Source organism: Triticum urartu, chromosome 6A (assembly GCF_056163025.1).
Source record: "Triticum urartu cultivar PI428250 chromosome 6A, HENAU_Tu73, whole genome shotgun sequence".
Lineage (NCBI taxonomy): Eukaryota > Viridiplantae > Streptophyta > Magnoliopsida > Poales > Poaceae > Triticum > Triticum urartu.
In genome coordinates, this window is record NC_141878.1 from 588860762 (window position 1) to 588877490 (window position 16729).

Below are 16729 nucleotides of genomic sequence, written 5' to 3' on the forward strand. Positions count from 1 at the left end.
ATGGGAGGGAGACATGGAGAGAGTATTGATTCGACTAAAGTGCACTAGAACTTTTGGCATGATTATCTCGGTGCGGAAAACCTAATTCTGTTGGAAACATGCCCTAGAGGCAATAATGTTGTATTATTATATTCCTATTTTCATGATTACGAGTATATTACATGCTATAATTGATATGATACTGGAATATGCGATAATTTCGTCCTAAACTGTGTATAATCTAATCATGCAATTGCCTATGGAAATTGTTTGAATAAATGAAGATATCCTATAATTCGGCTTTTTTCCAAGCGTGGCACCCAAATCCTATAAATTGTGAATAGTTTGGATGAGTCCCTCCGCGGACATGATGCCCGAGGTACTCATCCAAAGTTATTCACAAATTAATCCTTATTTGTCCGGTTAGGAGGAGAGAGGGGAGAGGGGACCATGGATGTGCGGAGAGAGAAAAGAGAGAAGGATGCCCGTACTTCGGTAAAGCTCCCCCAAGTTTATCTTGGTTTTGAAGGAAATATGCCCTAGAGGCAATAATAAAGTCGTTATTTATATTTCCTTATATCATGTTAAATGTTTATTATTCATGCTAGAATTGTATTAACCGAAAACTTGATACATGTGTGAATATATAGACAAAACAGAGTGTCCCTAGTATGCCTCTACTTGACTAGCTTGTTAACCAAAGATGGTTAAGTTTCCTAGCCATAGACATGTGTCGTCATTTGATGAACGGGATCACATCATTAGAGAATGATGTGATGGACAAGACCCATCCGTTAGCTTAGCATAATGATCGTTTAGTTTATTGCTATTGCTTTCTTCATGACTTGTACATGTTCCTCTGACTATAAGATTATGCAACTCCGAATACCGGAGGAACACTTAGTGTGCTATCAAAGGTCACAACGTAACTGGGTGATTGCAAAGATGCTCTACAGGTGTCTCCGATGATGTTTGTTGAGTTGGCATAGATCGAGATTAGGATTTGCCACTCCGTGTATCGGAGAGGTATCTCTGGGCCCTCTCGGTAATGATCATCACTATAAGCCTTGCAAGCAATGTGACTAATGAGTTAGTTGCGGGATGATGCATTACGGAATGAGTAAATAGAATTTCCGGTAACGATATTGAACTAGGTATGATGATACCGACAATCGAATCTCGGGAAACTAACACACCGATGACAAAGGGAACAACGTATGTTGTTATGTGGTTTGACCGATAAAGATCTTCGTAGAATATGTAGGAACCAATATGAGCATCCAGGTTCCGCTATTGGTTATTGACCAGAGATGTGTCTCGGTCATGTCTACATAGTTCTTGAACCCGTAGGGTCCGCACGCTTAACGTTCGATGATGATTTGTATTATCAGTTATGTGATTTGATGACCTAAGTTTGTTCGGAGTCTCGGATGAGATCACGGACATGACGAGGAGTCTCGAAATGGTCGAGAGGTAAAGATTCATATATTGGAAGGTTGCATTCGGACATCGGAATGGTTCCGAGTGATTCGGGCATTTTTCAGGAGGGATACCGGAACCCCCTGGGGAAAGATATGGACCTTATTGTAACGCCCTCGATGCGGCTATATCTCCCACGTGTCGAGGCATGACTTAGAGGCATAACCGCATTGAAAGCAATGTCGCAAGTCAGGAAATGATCACACATCCCATGTACATAAATAATATAAAGGGGAGGTACATAGTTGGCTTACACTCGCCACGTCACATCAGAGTACATAAATAACATCCATCATACAAATCACTCATGGCCCGACTACGGTGCCAAAATAGAAAAGACCCCCAACATGCGACAAGGCCCTGAATCGATAACCCCAACTAGGCACCACTACTGATCATCCGGAAAAGACTCGTAGTATCGCTGAGAGTCCTCGTCGAACTCCCACTTGAGCTCGTAATCGTCAACCGGAGCGGAATCACCTGGACCTGCATCTGGAGTTGTAGTATCGGTGAGCCACAGGGACTCAGCAATCTCACACCCACGCGATCAAGACTATTTAAGCTTATAGGACAGGATAAGGCAAATATATGTGGAGCTGCAGCAAGCGACTAGCATATATGGTGGCTAACTTATTCGCAAAGGAGGGCGAGAAGAGGAGGCAAAGCGCGAGCGAGAAACTAGAAGGAACAACCTGCGCAAGCATTACTCCAACACCGTGTCCACTTCCCGGACTTCGCCGAGAAGAGGCCATCACTCAGTTGATTCATTTTAATTAATTAAGGTTCAAGTTATCTACAACCGGACATTAACAAATTCCCATCTGCCCATAACCGCGGGCACGGCTTTCGAAAGTTCAATCCCTGCAGGGGGGTCCCAACTTAGCCCATGACAAGCTCTCACGGTCAACGAAGGAATAGACCTCCACCCGAGACACACCGATCAGACTCGGTAACCCGGTACAACAAGACAGTTCGACAGGTTAAAACAAGACCAGCAACACCGCCCGAATGTGCCGACAAATCCCGATAGGAGCTGCACATATCTCTTTCTTAGGGCACACTCAGATTGTCTTAGGTACGGGTAGGCCAGCCCAGAGTTGCCCCTGGTGGCCACCGGTAGCTGACAGGTGGACCAACACTCAGAGGAGCACTGGCCCGGGGGGGTTAAAATAAGATGACCCTTGAGTCTGCAGAACCCAAGGGAAAGAAAAGGCTAGGTGGCAAATGGTAAAACCAAGGTTGGGCATTGCTGGAAAAGCTTTAATCAAGGCGAAATATCAAGGGGTTCCCAATATAACCCAACCGCGTAAGGAACGCAAAATCCGGGAACATAACACCGATATGACGGAAACTAGGGCGGCAAGAGTGGAACAAAACACTAGGCGAGAGGCCGAGCCTTCCACCCTTTACCAAGTATATAGATGCGTTAAGATAACATAGCAATATAGTGATATACCAACAAGTAAATAAATGTTCCAACAAGGAACGGCTCCAATCTTCACCTGCAACTAACAACGCTATAAGAAGGGCTGAGCAAAGCGGTAACATAGCCAATCAACGGTTTGCTAGGACAATGGTAGGTTAGAGGTTCAATCATGCAATTGGGAGGCTGACAAGCAAGTGGTAGGCATCGTAGCAGTGGCAAAGCAAAAGAGCGAGCAAACTAGCATAGCAAAGATAGTAGTGATTTCGAGGGTATGATCATCTTGCCTGCACAGTTGTCAGAGTTGACTGGATCCTCACAAGCAAACTCAACGGGCTCCTCGGTAGTGAACTCGTCTCCCGGCTCTACCCAACAAGACAAACAAGCAACAAGGATACAATCAACCACGTGCAAGACCAAGCAATATGATGAAATGATGATATGCTATGCGGGATGCGATGCGGGATGCAAAATGCAAGATATGACAGGAAATGCATGAACCTGGCCTCAACTTGGAATTCCAAGGGTTCCACTGGATAGAGGGGATGAAATCGCTTGAAAACGATATAAAGATCATTGGAATCGGAGTTACGGTTTGGAAATGGCAAGCGTTTTAAGATATGACACCGGTCTGCGATTTACAGCAAGTAGGCATCTAAACGCAACGAAATGAACATGCTACAGCCACCAAACATGACAACAAAATACATGGCAGGGATGCACACAAGATGGTTAACAAAACACTAGCACTGAGCCATAGGCAAATTCATCCATTAAGAGGTTCAAACAAGCATGGCAAAAATGAATATGCAAAACAGATTCCAGACTTGGTGAAATTAACACTAGCCTGAAATTTCAGATGATGAAGCCCTCTTCGGAGCAGCAAAACAACATGATACAAAACCTGAACATGACAAGTAAGAACATGGCATGGATCTACTCAACAAGCTTAAAAAAACACCCAAAGTGACCTGGGGCCAAAAGGGTTCACAAAATATATTAACGGGCACACAAACATAGCATAAAACACAATCAGTTTTCAGACTTAGTGAAAACTAAGACATGCTGAAATATAACCCACGAAGGCATGTAAACGAGCTCGATGCACTCACTACGGTTCAAGTCATGGCAAGGAAAGCATATAACCAGCAATAAGGCACAATATGCTAGCTACACATGGCAAGAACAAAGGCATAGCATGCATGGAACACTAACGGTAGCATCGGCAAAATCGCAAACAAGTTGACGATCTGCCCAGATTAACAACGAAGCAAAAGTTGAGCTCGATTGAGTCAACCTAGAGCACTCCACATATGCAAACAAAGACATGGATGGATAGCGCATAACATAAATATCAAAACTCCCTTACTGATCATCCTCAAAAGAGGCACGGATCACTAGGAAACAAGCTGGACATATAGCATCATGAACTAAAATATCCCAGACTTAGTGAAAATCACTAAGTCCCTGAAATCAGCAATCTCAGGTACCTCTCTTCGCAAGCTTGCACAAGACAACACACACATCCTAAAAATGCATGGGTGGCACCTCTGGAAAGAAGACAAAATGCTTAACAATTCATCCCAAAGGGGCACAGGCATATCATGCACGAATTAAACATGGCAAAAATGACAAAAGTCTAAGATGAGCTAACGGATCTGACAATTAACTCACGAAGCCTCCTTCTAACAGCATTTTGGGCATCAAGATGAGCTCAAATGAAAATGATGCAATGGAATGAAATGATGTACTCGTCGAGACGAAGATTTTGATATATCATATGTCCAAAACGGAGCTACGGATGCAAAGTTACGGGCGGTCAAAGTTAGCACAAAAAATTAAGGGGGAGAGGGAAGAAAGTCAACCCTCAGTTTTAGATCTCAGATCTAGGGTTCGGGGCACGCGGCCCGAGATGGCGGCGGTACTGTTCACCGGCTTGCAGGAGAGCGAGGGAGGCCGGAGGATGGGGCGGCGGCGCCGGCCGGTTGAGGGGGGCGGCGGAGCCGGCCGGTGGCGGCGAGACGGCGGCGGCGGCGAGGCCCGGCCGTGGCGGGGTGCGGTGGCGCGGTTGCCGGAGCAGCAAGGTGGCGCGGCTCGCCGGCGGAGGCGGCGGCCGGCGAGAGGAGAGGCGGCGGCGCTCGGGCGGCCCGCGGGAGGCGGCAGGCGCGGCGGGCGCGGCCCGGATCGGTGGTGCGGGGGCCGGCTCTGGGCCTTCGGGCCCGGCGGCGGCCGGCTGGTGGCGGCGCCACGTGTCAACGCGTGGGAGGCTGGAGGCGGCGGGGCGGACACGTCCGGCCCGAATCGGACGTGTCCGTCGGCGGGAGGAACGGCGGATCTGGAGATTAGGGTTTCGGAGAGGGAGAGAGATCCGAATTCGGGGGGGTGTATTTATAGGCATAAGTGAAGCTAGGAGAGTCCAAATGAGGTGCGGTTTTTGGCCACGCGATCGTGATCGAACGCTCTAGGACATGGAGCAGAGTTTGGTGGGTTTTTTTGGGCCAAATTGGAGGGTGTTGGGCTGCAACACACACGAGGCCTTTTCGGTCCCTCGGTTAACCGTTGGAGTATCAAACGAAGTCCAAATGACCCGAAACTTGACGGGCGGTCTACCGGTAGTAAACCAAGGCCGCATGACAAGTCTCGGTCCAATCTGGAAATGTTTAATCCCCACACACGAAAGAAAGCTAGAAATGGCCACCGGAGGAGAACGAAGCGCCGGAATGCAAAACGGACAACGGAGAAAATGCTCGAATGCATGAGATGAACATGTATGCAAATGCAATGCACGAGATGACATGATAAGAGATGCACGAAAAAAAAAAACAACACATGGAGACAAAGACCCGAACCCGAGAAATAAATATAACTTAACGCCGGAAACGGCAAGAGTTGGAGTACAAATTGGGAAAGTTACATCCGGGGTGTTACAACACTCCACCACTACGAAAAGATCTCGTCCCGAGATCTAGGACTGAAAGAACTCCGGGTACTCAGAACGGAGGTGATCCTCGCGTTCCCATGTAGCTTCACGGTCGGAATGGTGAGACCACTTGACTTTGAGAAATTTGATTGACTTGTTGCGCGTCTTGCGTTCAGTCTCTTCAAGAATAGCAACTGGGTGCTCACGATAAGAGAGATCTTCTTGGAGCTCAATGTCCTCGAAGTTGACGGTGCGTTCAGGCGTCTTGAAGCACTTTCGGAGTTGGGAGACATGGAACACATCATGAACATTGGCAAAGTTTGAAGGAAGCTCGAGCTGATAGGCGAGGTCGCCTCTCTTGCTAGCAATCTTGAAAGGTCCCACGTATCTAGGGGCAAGCTTCCCTTTGATACCGAAGCGACGAGTACCTTTCATAGGAGAGACACGGAGGTAAACATGATCTCCGATCTCGAAAGCCAAATCACGGTGCTTACTATCATAGTAGCTCTTCTGGCGAGATTGAGCTGCTTTGAGGTTATCACGAATGACCTTGCACATTTCTTCTGCTTCTGTGATTAAGTCATTACCCAGCAGCTGACGTTCACCGATTTCAGACCAGTTGAGAGGGGTACGGCACTTCCTGCCATACAGAATTTCAAAGGGGGCCTTGCCGGAACTTGCTTGAAAGCTGTTGTTGTATGAGAATTCAGCATAAGGAAGACAGTCCTCCCACTTCATGCCGAAAGAAATCACACAAGCCCTGAGCATGTCTTCGAGAATCTGGTTGACACGCTCGACTTGACCGCTCGTTTGAGGATGGAAAGCAGTGCTGAAGCGGATGTTGGTGCCCATGGCCTTCTGAAAAGAATCCCAAAACTTAGAGGTAAAGATGCTGCCACGGTCTGAAGAGATCACTTGAGGAATACCGTGCAGAGAGACAATGCGAGAGGTATAGAGTTCCGCCAATTGAGCTGCAGTGATCGACTCTTTGATAGGCAGAAAATGAGCCACTTTGGTGAGCTTGTCGATGACAACAAATATAGCATCATTGCCACGCTTGGACTTTGGAAACCCAGTCACGAAGTTCATTTCAATGTGGTCAAACTTCCATTCTGGAATGGCAAGAGGTTGGAGGAGACCAGCTGGCCTTTGGTGTTCTGCCTTCACTCTTCTGCAGACATCACATTCATTCACGAATTGAGCGATCTCGCGCTTCATTCGAGTCCACCAATAAGCTTGCTTGAGGTCCTGATACATCTTCGTGCTCCCAGGGTGGATGGAGAGGAGAGAATTGTGAGCCTCGTTCATGATCACTTTACGAAGTTCACCTTTGGGCACAACAATTCGATCCTCGAAGAAGAGAGTGTCCTTGTCATCAAGGCGGTAACACTTGTACTTGGACTGACTCTTGGCAATCCCAATCTTCACCTTTTTCACCGTAGCATCAAGAAGCTGGGCTTGGCGAATCTGGTCTTCTAAGGTAGGAGAGACTTGAAGGTTGGCGAGGAAACCTTGAGGAACAACTTGCAGATTAAGTTTGCGGAAAGCTTCACAAAGCTCGGGTTGATAGGGCTTGAGAATCAGACTGTTGCAATATGCTTTTCTGCTCAAAGCGTCAGCAATCACATTAGCCTTGCCTGGAGTATACTCAATACTCGGATTGTACTCTTGAATCATTTCGACCCATCGAGTTTGCCTTAGGTTGAGATTAGGCTGGGTGAAGATGTACTTGAGACTCTTGTGATCAGTAAAAATGTCCACTTTCCTTCCCAATAGAAGATGTCTCCAAGTCAAAAGAGCATGCACAACTGCCGCCAACTCGAGATCATGAGTGGGGTAGTTCTTCTCATTAGGCTTCAACTGGCGAGAGGTATAAGCAACAACTTTCTTCTCTTGCATCAAAACTGCACCGAGACCTTGGAGAGAGGCATCACAAAAGACCTCGTACGGCTTGGTTTCATCAGGCAGAGTCAAAACTGGAGCAGTGATCAATCTCTCTTTCAAAGTGTTGAAAGCAATATCACACTCCGGAGACCAAACGTACTTGACGTGCTTCTGAAGAAGATTTGAGAGAGGCTTGGCGATCTTAAAAAAGTTTTCAACGAATCTTCTGCAATAGCTTGCGAGACCGAGGAAACTGCGGAGTTGCTTCACGTTCTGAGGAGGTTCCCAATTCACAATTGCGGATACCTTCTCGGGATTCACGGAAATGCCCTTGGCAGAGATGATATGGCCAAGATAAAGAACCTCATCGAGCCAAAATTCACACTTGGAGAACTTGGTGTAGAACTGATGTTCCCTGAGCTTGTCAAGAACCAAACGCAAGTGCTTGGCATGATCTTCCTTGTTCTTCGAGAAAACCAGAATGTCATCGAGATAGACCAAAACGAAGTCATTGGTGTAGGCGTTGAAGATGAAGTTTATCATGCGAGAGAACGTCGGAGGAGCGTTGGCGAGGCCAAAAGACATGACAGTGTATTCATATGAACCAAAGCTTGTTATGAATGCTGTCTTGGGAATATCTTATTCACGAATGCGAATCTGGTGATAACCCATACGGAGATCAAGCTTGGAGAATACTTGAGCACCCTTGAGTTGTTCGAACAGCTCATTGATGTTGGGAAGTGGGTATTTGTTCTTGATGGTCTTCTTATTCACTGGATGGTAATCAACACAAAGTCGACTCGATCCATCCTTCTTCTTCACAAAAAGAACACCACAACCCCACGGAGAAGTACTAGGCCGGATGAGACCCAATCTTTCTTGCTCATCGAGTTGCTTCTTCAGCTCCTTCAACTCTTCGGGGCCGAGCTTGTAGGGACGTTTGCACACAGGTTCCGTGCCAGGCTCAAGTTCAATAACGAATTCAACTGGCCGGTGCGGAGGCATTCCTGGGAGCTCTTCTGGAAAGACGTCTTGATATTCGCAAATGACTGGAATTTGAGAGATGGCATCCAATTCACCCTTCTCATTGAGAGAAAACAGACGAATGGTATTATCCCGAGCGGCAAAGACAATTACATCCTCAGACGAATGAGTCAATTGAATCTGCCTAGCTGCACAATCAAGCTGAGCCTTGTGCTTAGAAAGCCAATCCATTCCGAGAATAAGATCAATATCCGAGTCACCAAGAACCGTTGGAGAAGATAGAAACTTGTAGTCACCCAAAGTGATAGAAACATCTGGAGCAATGGAGTTAGCCTGCATGCGCTTACCGGGAGAGACAACTGCTAAAGGACTAGGCAAAATTTGCAAAGGCAACCCATGCTTAGATGAAAATGGTCTCGAGATGAAACAATGCGATGCACCCGTGTCAAAAAGAACATTTGCAGGAATATCATTAACAGGAAGGTTACCCATGATCACATCTGACGAGTCCTCTGCCTGAGCTGCATTCATCAAATTGACCTTGGCATGCTTAGGGTTATGCTTGACCACAGCTGTACTTGCCGATCTCACAGGAGGAGGAGGAGGAAGACGCCTCTGGTTGAAATACTTGTTGGCATAGTGACCCTTCTGTTGGCACTTGTTGCACGTGACCTCTGAGAGCGGACGGTGATACGGAGCACTCGATCTTGGAGGTTGAGACGAAGCCTTGTTCTGAAAGCCTGGGTTGGGTGGGTGGGAAGAACCACTACCACCTTTGCTCTTCTGCTGATACGGCTGACGGAACGGAGGAGGAGGAAGCCAAAACTTCTGCTGCTTGGCCACTTGAGTAGAGGAAGAAGGAGTAACATCTCTGACGCGCTTCCTGGAAGCATCACACCTCAACTGAGCAGCCTCTTGCTTCAGTGCCATGTTGTAGAACTCATCGTATCTCAAAGGCTCAAAGAGAACAAGAGCGAGCTGAATATCTTCCCTGAGACCACCCCTGAACTGGTATATCATGCTCTTCTCATCAGGAACATCCTGCTTGGCAAAACGGGCGAGCTTCTGGAACAACTTGTTGTAGTCATAGACAGACAAAGAGCCTTGCTTCAGATTGCGGAATTCCTCACGCTTGCTTTCAACCACGCTCTGCGGAATGTGATGAGCTCGGAAATCTCGACGGAAATCATCCCAAGTGATAACACGTCCACCTCTGGAATCCTTGTACTGCTGGAACCACTCTGCAGCCTGATCTTTGAGTTGGAAGGAAGCGAACTTGACAAAGTCCTCAGGCCTGACGTTACTGCACTCGAAATGCTTACACAGATCCACAAGCCAATCGTCAGCATCGGTTGCCTCAACACAATTGCTGAAAGTCTTTGGCCCGTTAGCAAGGAACTGGTTGAGTGTAGCAAAGTGACTCTGATTGCTGCCTTGATTCCCTTGACTGCCTTGATTGCGCTCTTGGATAATTTGCATGATCAGCTGAGTATTTGCATTGGTTGCGGCCATCACAGCTTGCCATGCCTCTGGAGGAGGTGGAGGCGGTGGCGGGTCTTGATTCTGGTTCTGACTGGTGCTCTTAGCGGGAGCCATCCTGAAGAGGTTGACCACCATTAGCACATAGACAGATAAATATTGAAGCTGAATCCAACGGAATGAAAATTGCAACATAAAGTCTTCACATCCGAACAAAATGAACGAATGTGTTTCTCTTGAAGTGGTCACATATTTCTAAATTGCGAAGCCACGAAGAATCAGGTAGAAGGGGTACAACAACGAGGGATGGAATCAACATATGACATCGAAGCAAAACGAATGCCACAACTCGAAATAAAACCAAGGGTTGGCTTGCGGAATAAGCCGGAACAAATACATGATAGAAATTTCGTCCGAAGTTTTCGTGGTGGGACCTACACGGGCTCGATTGTACAGCACCATCATGTACAAGGCAGTGCACATAACATACGAAGCGTCCCCGAGTCAGCATAGCCAAGGACTCTTTAAGACACAACGAGACCACTGTAAAATCGACCGTGAATAGGCGAACCACTAGACGTCGAACCCCAATTTCATATCATACCTCTGTCGGAAAGATATCCTAAGGCTACTTAAATTCCCACCTATGAAATTCCTGAAATTTTCCCGGTTATGCAATCAGGTGTTGGGGATACAGGGGAGCATAATATCTCACTCAAGCTAGCAAATCCTACATCCAGCTGTATCCATCCTTCAACACATAACCAAGAAACCTTCGGAAACCATATATCTCAACCTTCGAAAAGCATCCGTTATACAAGTTATGGCGATACTCCCGAACTCCCGCCCCAGTACTGGGTGGCGTCGAGGTTATCTCACCAACGAACTGCATAAAGGAGATTTTCGATGTCGCGCACATATCTCAAGTATACCAGAATTGCAACGATAAAATTGTGACGACAACACCTCGGAGCTCAACTCCCCGGGACACTGCCACAACCCCTAAAGACAGGAGGCACCAAGAACAATGTTCTCGTCACAAAACCATCGGAACAAAACAAAGATACTCGCGTGATCCTAAAAAAAAAATTTAGTGAAATTTGAGAAGAGAAGAGTCAAAACTCTACGTCAGGATGCCTTACCAGAGCGATGAGGAGACTGAGAAGTAAAAAGAATTCCTAAGCTCTCCGATATATAATTCCTAAGGACTCAAAACATTTTTCTAGACACAACTCGGCTGCTAAAAACGATCAAGCAATGGGGCTCCTAAGGTCGGGGAAGGCTCTGATTACCAACTTGTAACGCCCTCGATGCGGCTATATCTCCCACGTGTCGAGGCATGACTTAGAGGCATAACCGCATTGAAAGCAATGTCACAAGTCAGGAAATCATCACACATCCCATGTACATAAATAATATAAAGGGGAGGTACATAGTTGGCTTACACTCGCCACGTCACATCAGAGTACATAAATAACATCCATCATACAAATCACTCATGGCCCGACTACGGTGCCAAAATAGAAAAGACCCCCAACATGCGACAAGGCCCTGAATCGATAACCCCAACTAGGCACCACTACTGATCATCCGGAAAATACACGTAGTATCGCTGAGAGTCCTCGTCGAACTCCCACTTGAGCTCGTAATCGTCAACCGGAGCGGAATCACCTGGACCTGCATCTGGAGTTGTAGTATCGGTGAGCCACAGGGACTCAGCAATCTCACACCCACGCGATCAAGACTATTTAAGCTTATAGGACAGGATAAGGCAAATATATGTGGAGCTGCAGCAAGCGACTAGCATATATGGTGGCTAACTTATTCGCAAAGGAGGGCGAGAAGAGGAGGCAAAGCGCGAGCGAGAAACTAGAAGGAACAATCTGCGCAAGCATTACTCCAACACCGTGTCCACTTCCCGGACTTCGCCGAGAAGAGGCCATCACTCAGTTGATTCATTTTAATTAATTAAGGTTCAAGTTATCTACAACCGGACATTAACAAATTCCCATCTGCCCATAACCGCGGGCACGGCTTTCGAAAGTTCAATCCCTGCAGGGGGGTCCCAACTTAGCCCATGACAAGCTCTCACGGTCAACGAAGGAATAGACCTCCACCCGAGACACACCGATCAGACTCGGTAACCCGGTACAACAAGACAGTTCGACAGGTTAAAACAAGACCAGCAACACCGCCCGAATGTGCCGACAAATCCCGATAGGAGCTGCACATATCTCTTTCTTAGGGCACACTCAGATTGTCTTAGGTACGGGTAGGCCAGCCCAGAGTTGCCCCTGGTGGCCACCGGTAGCTGACAGGTGGACCAACACTCAGAGGAGCACTGGCCCGGGGGGGTTAAAATAAGATGACCCTTGAGTCTGCAGAACCCAAGGGAAAGAAAAGGCTAGGTGGCAAATGGTAAAACCAAGGTTGGGCATTGCTGGAAAAGCTTTAATCAAGGCGAAATATCAAGGGGTTCCCAATATAACCCAACCGCGTAAGGAACGCAAAATCCGGGAACATAACACCGATATGACGGAAACTAGGGCGGCAAGAGTGGAACAAAACACTAGGCGAGAGGCCGAGCCTTCCACCCTTTACCAAGTATATAGATGCGTTAAGATAACATAGCAATATAGTGATATACCAACAAGTAAATAAATGTTCCAACAAGGAACGGCTCCAATCTTCACCTGCAACTAACAACGCTATAAGAAGGGCTGAGCAAAGCGGTAACATAGCCAATCAACGGTTTGCTAGGACAATGGTAGGTTAGAGGTTCAATCATGCAATTGGGAGGCTGACAAGCAAGTGGTAGGCATCGTAGCAGTGGCAAAGCAAAAGAGCGAGCAAACTAGCATAGCAAAGATAGTAGTGATTTCGAGGGTATGATCATCTTGCCTGCACAGTTGTCAGAGTTGACTGGATCCTCACAAGCAAACTCAACGGGCTCCTCGGTAGTGAACTCGTCTCCCGGCTCTACCCAACAAGACAAACAAGCAACAAGGATACAATCAACCACGTGCAAGACCAAGCAATATGATGAAATGATGATATGCTATGCGGGATGCGATGCGGGATGCAAAATGCAAGATATGACAGGAAATGCATGAACCTGGCCTCAACTTGGAATTCCAAGGGTTCCACTGGATAGAGGGGATGAAATCGCTTGAAAACGATATAAAGATCATTGGAATCGGAGTTACGGTTTGGAAATGGCAAGCGTTTTAAGATATGACACCGGTCTGCGATTTACAGCAAGTAGGCATCTAAACGCAACGAAATGAACATGCTACAGCCACCAAACATGACAACAAAATACATGGCAGGGATGCACACAAGATGGTTAACAAAACACTAGCACTGAGCCATAGGCAAATTCATCCATTAAGAGGTTCAAACAAGCATGGCAAAAATGAATATGCAAAACAGATTCCAGACTTGGTGAAATTAACACTAGCCTGAAATTTCAGATGATGAAGCCCTCTTCGGAGCAGCAAAACAACATGATACAAAACCTGAACATGACAAGTAAGAACATGGCATGGATCTACTCAACAAGCTTAAAAAAACACCCAAAGTGACCTGGGGCCAAAAGGGTTCACAAAATATATTAACGGGCACACAAACATAGCATAAAACACAATCAGTTTTCAGACTTAGTGAAAACTAAGACATGCTGAAATATAACCCACGAAGGCATGTAAACGAGCTCGATGCACTCACTACGGTTCAAGTCATGGCAAGGAAAGCATATAACCAGCAATAAGGCACAATATGCTAGCTACACATGGCAAGAACAAAGGCATAGCATGCATGGAACACTAACGGTAGCATCGGCAAAATCGCAAACAAGTTGACGATCTGCCCAGATTAACAACGAAGCAAAAGTTGAGCTCGATTGAGTCAACCTAGAGCACTCCACATATGCAAACAAAGACATGGATGGATAGCGCATAACATAAATATCAAAACTCCCTTACTGATCATCCTCAAAAGAGGCACGGATCACTAGGAAACAAGCTGGACATATAGCATCATGAACTAAAATATCCCAGACTTAGTGAAAATCACTAAGTCCCTGAAATCAGCAATCTCAGGTACCTCTCTTCGCAAGCTTGCACAAGACAACACACACATCCTAAAAATGCATGGGTGGCACCTCTGGAAAGAAGACAAAATGCTTAACAATTCATCCCAAAGGGGCACAGGCATATCATGCACGAATTAAACATGGCAAAAATGACAAAAGTCTAAGATGAGCTAACGGATCTGACAATTAACTCACGAAGCCTCCTTCTAACAGCATTTTGGGCATCAAGATGAGCTCAAATGAAAATGATGCAATGGAATGAAATGATGTACTCGTCGAGACGAAGATTTTGATATATCATATGTCCAAAACGGAGCTACGGATGCAAAGTTACGGGCGGTCAAAGTTAGCACAAAAAATTAAGGGGGAGAGGGAAGAAAGTCAACCCTCAGTTTTAGATCTCAGATCTAGGGTTCGGGGCACGCGGCCCGAAACGGCGGCGGTACTGTTCACCGGCGACGACGGGGGAGGAGGCGGCGGCTTGCAGGAGAGCGAGGGAGGCCGGAGGATGGGGCGGCGGCGCCGGCCGGTTGAGGGGGGCGGCGGAGCCGGCCGGTGGCGGCGAGACGGCGGCGGCGGCGAGGCCCGGCCGTGGCGGGGTGCGGTGGCGCGGTTGCCGGAGCAGCAAGGTGGCGCGGCTCGCCGGCGGAGGCGGCGGCCGGCGAGAGGAGAGGCGGCGGCGCTCGGGCGGCCCGCGAGAGGCGGCAGGCGCGGCGGGCGCGGCCCGGATCGGTGGTGCGGGGGCCGGCTCTGGGCCTTCGGGCCCGGCGGCGGCCGGCTGGTGGCGGCGCCACGTGTCAACGCGTGGGAGGCTGGAGGCGGCGGGGCGGACACGTCCGGCCCGAATCGGACGTGTCCGTCGGCGGGAGGAGCGGCGGATCTGGAGATTAGGGTTTCGGAGAGGGAGAGAGATCCGAATTCGGGGGGTGTATTTATAGGCATAAGTGAAGCTAGGAGAGTCCAAATGAGGTGCGGTTTTTGGCCACGCGATCGTGATCGAACGCTCTAGGACATGGAGCAGAGTTTGGTGGGTTTTTTTGGGCCAAATTGGAGGGTGTTGGGCTGCAACACACACGAGGCCTTTTCGGTCCCTCGGTTAACCGTTGGAGTATCAAACGAAGTCCAAATGACCCGAAACTTGACGGGCGGTCTACCGGTAGTAAACCAAGGCCGCATGACAAGTCTCGGTCCAATCCGGAAATGTTTAATCCCCACACACGAAAGAAAGCTAGAAATGGCCACCGGAGGAGAACGAAGCGCCGGAATGCAAAACGGACAACGGAGAAAATGCTCGAATGCATGAGATGAACATGTATGCAAATGCAATGCACGAGATGACATGATAAGAGATGCACGAAAAAGAAAAACAACACACGGAGAAAAAGACCCGAACCAGAGAAATAAATATAACTTAACGCCGGAAACGGCAAGAGTTGGAGTACAAATTGGGAAAGTTACATCCGGGGTGTTACACTTATGGGCCATAGGAGGGAGGCTAACCAGCCCACAAGGGGCTGGTGCGCCCTCCACAAGGGAGGACGCCGAATTGGACTTGGGAAGGGGGCGCCACCCTCCTTTCCTTGTCCTACTCCCTCTCCTTCCTTTTCCCCCTCCGGTAGAAGGAAAAAAAGGTTGGGGCCGAATCCTACTAGGACTGGAGTCCTAGTAGGACTCCCCTCTCCCTGGCGCGCCCCTTGTTGGCCGGCCTCCTCCTCCCCTCCTTTATATACGGGGGCAGGGGGCACCCCAAAGGGACAACAGACAATCTCATAGCCGTGTGCGGTGCCCCCCTCCACAGTTTTACACCTCGGTCATACCGTCGTAGTGCTTAGGCGAAGCTCTGCGCCGGTAACTTCATCATCACCGTCACCACGCCATCGCTGACGGAACTCTTCCTCGGCGTCAACTGGATCAAGAGTTCGAGGGACGTCATTGAGCTGAAGTGTGTAGATCGCGGAGGTGCCGTGCGTTCGGTACTTGATCGGTTGGATCGCGAAGACGTTCGACTACATCAACCGCGTTACTAAACGCTTCCGCTTTCGGTCTACGAGGGTACTTGATCGGTTAGGACGTTCGATGCTATGTTTCTCCTAGATAGATCTTGCGTGATCGTAGGAATTTTTTTTAAATTACTGCGTTCCTCTACAGGTTTTGCCGGAAAACGGACGTCCAGACCACTTTGCAGGCCGATGGGGTTCCTCATTAGATGACAAGATTTGCCATAAACATTCCGGACACCATAACCCAAACGTATATCGGAGCTTTGAGGATCTCCTTTGGAGATGCCCTAAGTGGCTAACCCACGTCACGTCAGATAAATCTTTGGTCAAAACCCAAGTGTAGAGGACACCCGACATATCTAACTCCTCAAACATACCAAGGCGATCCCTCTCATTTTCCTCCCCTAACCCTAGACTGCTAGAGTAAACTCTCCCCTCCAGACTTCATTGGTGAGTCCGTGGATTCGCCTCTCCTCTGCCTGCCGCTC